General features: G+C 42.0%; 1 non-coding gene across 1 annotated transcript; it reads right to left on the reverse strand.

Moving 5' to 3' along the window:
* Positions 1–309: 309 nt before the first annotated feature.
* LOC141624322 (small nucleolar RNA R71) lies at positions 310–416 on the reverse strand. Its single transcript, XR_012534129.1, has one exon. It is a non-coding gene; the product is annotated as a small nucleolar RNA R71 (small nucleolar RNA).
* Positions 417–4,970: the final 4,554 nt, after the last annotated feature.

Genomic DNA, 4,970 nt, shown 5'->3' on the forward strand with positions numbered 1-4,970 from the left:
CCGCAACATCTCACCGGAAATTTTATTGCCAAGTCCGCCTTCATCCAACTAGTTGAGAGGAGCCAATTTGGGGGGATGCCTAGTGAGGATGCTCATTCTCATATGGAAACCTTTTGCGATTATTGTGATGCTATCTCTCAAACGGGCGTGACTCAAGACCAAATTAGATGGGTCTTATTTCCTTTTTCCTTAATCGGCACCGCAAAGCAATGGTTGAAGGGCCTTGATAAGGCCACCCTTGGAATAGATTCTTGGAAGAAGTTGGCTCTAGCTTTCTACAAAAAATTCTACCCACCGGAAAAGACCAACATGCTAAGAGCTCAAATTACGGGTTTTAAGCAAAGGGATGAAGAGTCTTTGTATGAAGCTTGGGAGTGGTTCAAGGGAATTTGTCGCTCATGTCCTCACCATGGACTTAGCGAATGGTTTTTGGTGCAACAATTTTGGAATGGTCTTTATGAAGACTCAAGAAATATCCTTAATATGGGATCGAATGGGATGTTCACCGAGGTTGATGACAACCAAACTTGGAGCAAAATTGAAGAGATGGCAATCCACAATTCACAATATAGTAGGCCTCGCAAGGCTACTAGAGGAGGAAAGTATGAAGTGGACGCCGTAACTCAATTAGGTGCCCAACTAAGCTCCCATATCGATACAATCAACTTGAAGTTTGAACAAGCTATGGCTAGACTTGAGGAAAACTCAAAATCATCGAAGCATCATGTCAATGCCATGACGGCATCCTCATCAATCCCAAGTGGGATATGTGAGAATTGTGGAACTTTGGGTCATGACCCAAGTGAGTGTAGGGGAACAACCGAACAAGTGAATGCTTTCCAAGCATATAAAAGTGGTACCCCTTATTCAAATTTTTACAATGAAAACACCAAGTTCCATCCAAATCTCTCATACAAAAGCCAAAATGTTCAAAACCCTCAAACAACATACACTCCACCACCCATGAGAAACCAAAATCAAAGACCCTTTTTACAATCAAAACCAAGGTTACCAAAATCAAAATCCATACAATCACCAAAATGACCAAGGTTTTGATGTCCAAAAAGCGGTCCTCCAAATGCAAAAGAATCAACAAGAATTTTTCACCCAAATGCAAAAAGATAGCCAAGCAAAGGAAACCACCATCAACAACATTCTAGCTCACACCAAGATGTTGGAAACACAATTGACTCAACTAGCATCTTCGAGCTCACAAAGACAAAAGGGGCAATTACCACCTCAAAGTAATCCCCCTAGACATGAAACGGGTAGTGCCATTCACTTGAGAAGTGGTACAAGGTATGAAGCACCGAAGAAGCAAGTTGAGGATGAAGTTGTGGAAGCTAGTGAAAAGGAAGAAATTGTGCAAAACTCCAAAGATGGAGAATCATCAAAAGAAGAAAGTTCAAAGAAAAATGAAGACAAGGCCAAAGAGAAGGATCCCATTGTGATTAGACTTCCTTTTCCAAGTCGTCAAGCCAAGCCCAAATTTGATGATCAACTTGGAAAGTTCATGGAAATTGTGAAGAATTTAGAAGTCTCAATTCCTTTCACGGAATTAATCAATCACGTTCCGGCCTATGCGAAGTACATGAAAGATATCCTCACAAAGAAGAAGTCGATCCGGAAACTTGAGACTATCGCCTTCACTAAGGTGAGTAGTGCAATACTTAAAGGGAGTTCACCTCCAAAGTTAAAGGATCCGGGAAGCTTCTCAATACCGTGTACCATTGGCGACACGACGATCAACAAAGCCTTATGTGATCTAGGGGCTAGTGTGAGTGTCATGCCGTACTCGGTGAGTAAAAGGTTGGGGATGGGAGAGCTTAAATGCACCAACATTACACTCCAAATGGCCGATAGATCGACGAAGACACCGTTAGGGATATGGGAAGATGTCCCCGTGCGAATTGGGAAGTTTTTCATCCCGGTGGACTTTGTCATTGTTGATATGGAGGAAGATTCCAACATTCCAATCATCCTAGGAAGACCTTTCCTACACACCGCCGGTGCGGTGATTGATGTGAAACATGGTGAGCTCACTCTAGAAGTGGGAGATGAAAGCATAACTTTTAATCTTGACAAGACTATGAGAGCTCCTCGTTTGCATGAGCCATGTTTCATGATTGATCATTATAGCCGAAAAGATGAAAGGAAGAAATCGGAACTCCAATGGAGGAAGAAAATTGAAGATGCTCCATTCAAAGAGCAAGTGAATTATGACAAGGAGAGCTTGCAAAGCTCATCAAAATCAACCAAGGAAGAAGAGGATGGCCTCATTGGCCAAGAGAAGAAATTGGGAGAGTTGTCTCCATCTAAGCAAGAGATTTTCAATGATCAACTCAATGAAGTTTGTGGTCTTTGGGACGACGAATTTGAAGGGATTTTTAATCCCTACATTGGACATGCCATCGATCATGATCAACAACAAGGGCCACGGTCTATTGAGGACCTCTACCATAATAATGAACAAGCTTTTGATTACTTCTTCAAGGTGTTGAGCAACATCAACAACACCTTGAACATGCCCTTGACATCTCATCGAGAATGAGAGTTTGGTGGAGTCCTCCCTAAACCACCACTTGTAAATATTTCTAACTCCCTAACTTACATTTCAATTCTTGTATTGCATTTTTGTCATCTTTGGATTTTTATTTACTTTGATCAAAATAATTGTGATGTAAGAGAGAAGTGAGGGAGGGACTAACAATTTCAATTGATGTGTAGTGCTTTACCTTAGTGTGGGGATGGCAATTGTCTAGGCTATCCATGCCTTAGTAGTGCCCCCACAATGAAGAACACAAGACTTGAAAGAAAGAATGGAAGAATGATAAAGGGAATGCGCTGTGCACGGGTGGAACTGAATCCGTGTACATAGGGGAAGAATCCGAGCGGATTCCCAAGAATCCGCCCGTCTTATGCAATCCGAGCGTCCTGCAGAAAAGACGCCCGTCTTGAACTGAGCTGAATTTTGAAATTTTCTTGACTGTTAAAGAATCCGAGCGGATTTTTGAAAATCCGCCCGTCTTGAAGAATCCGTCCGTCTTGTGAGAAAGACGCCCGTCTTTGCAGCTGAGGAAAACAAGCAAATTTCTCTCGACAGAAATCCGTCCGTCCTTGAGCAAATCCGCCCATCCCGTGTTCAGCAAATCCGAGCGGATTGTACCAAATCCGCCCGTCTTTAGGCGAGTTTTTGCAAAGGTAGAAGAAGCAGAATCCGCACGGATTGAGCCTAATCCGCACGGATTGCCCCTGCAGTTTTGAAATTTTCGGCCTCTTTAAAACCCCTCCCACCTTCATTCATTCATTCATTCATTCATAAAAACTACCCACAACATCAAAACCCTCATCCTCTCCATCATAAAAACAAAAACCCTCAACAACATTCACCAAAATCAAATCAAACCATCCTTCCAACAACAAATTAATCACTCCTTCTTCAACAAAAATCAAAACCAAGAACAAAATCTTCAACCTTTGAGTCGATTTTTGTTTTCATAAAGGCAAAGCCTTTCACCTTCAAATCGATTTGGGCATGCTACAAATTGAAGATTTTTCACTCTTTTCTTGGTTAAGCTCATCAATGGCAAGGACTAAGGGAGCAACAAAGGCAACAAAGGCACCAAAGGCTAAGGCACTCTCACAAAGGCAAAAGGCTCTTCAAACAAAGAAAGCTTTGGCTATGGTGGTGGCAACACCAAACTTGGAAGTGCAACAACAACAACAACCTTCTATGGGACCATCAACATCTTCTACTCCGGTAATTAATCAACTTTTGCATTATCCGGAGGTAACTTTTATTTCCGATACCCATAGAAATACCTTTGTCAAGTTTGCTATGAAATCTATTCAATCCACCAAATTCATATGTGAAGATACCTTGGAAAAATTGGGTATTCTTGAACAAACAAAAGCCTTTTTCAAAGCCATGGGGTTGAAGAAATTGTTTGAAACAAAGGAATTGACATACCCCTCCCTTGTCTTGGAATTTTTAAGTTCTTTGAAAGTCACCAAAGTTGAGAATAGAGAAAATCTCGAGTTTCGTCTAGCTAATGTTAGTAGACGCATTACCTTTACGGAATTAGGTGAAATTTTGGGTCTTAGTGATGAATCGCGTTATCTTAAGCATTATGGAAAGTATGACCCCGAGCCTCTTTGGGAGGCAATCTCCGGGAAGAAATTTGAGGATTTTCATGCATGTCGTGCTCTTTTGGTCCATCATCCGGGCATAAGAGTATGGCACAAGGTTGTGGGAAATACCATAATTGCTAGGAAAGACACCAATCATTTCACAAGACTTGATTTTAATCTCCTTGAATCGGCTTTGAATATCGGAAGAATTCATACCGAGCCTTACAATTCTTTGAGGCTCTTGGTAGATAGATGGCTTAATGTTGATAGTGGGAAGAAGGGCACGACCGTTATTGTCAATGGCGGCCTAGTCACACTCCTAGCCAAGCACTTTGATCCTAACTTCAATAAGGATAACAAGTACAAAGCAAAGGAAGGTGGCCATCTTATTGATATGCATATTATGATTCACAAGTTCAAGTGGGTTGCCCATAACCCCCTTGACACTAAGTATGGATGGTTAACTAGTGAAGCTAGATCGTTCACCTTGCCCTCGAAGATTTGTCGCCTAAGCGTCCACCGGACCAATTATCTACTTCCCCTTTTCGAAGAAGCCGAGTATATCATTCAACAACAAAAGGGCGATCTTGAAACCCCCTCCTCTTCCATTGTCATACCACCTTACCCCTTTGAGTATGAAGAGTTCAAGCCGGAAGGAATTGAAATTGGGAAAGACTATGTGACTCTTCTCATGAAAGCAATGCACAAGCAAGCCCATGAAGATCGGAAAAATGCGTATTTGGCTCAATATCCACCCCTCCTACATCTAGCTAGGCAAGGACTCCTTGATCCATCTTGTCCTTTGCCTAGTTGGGCGGATAGAGAAGTCTTATTTCCGG

This window comes from Silene latifolia, chromosome X (genome assembly GCF_048544455.1).
Source record: "Silene latifolia isolate original U9 population chromosome X, ASM4854445v1, whole genome shotgun sequence".
Classification (NCBI taxonomy): Eukaryota; Viridiplantae; Streptophyta; class Magnoliopsida; order Caryophyllales; family Caryophyllaceae; genus Silene; species Silene latifolia.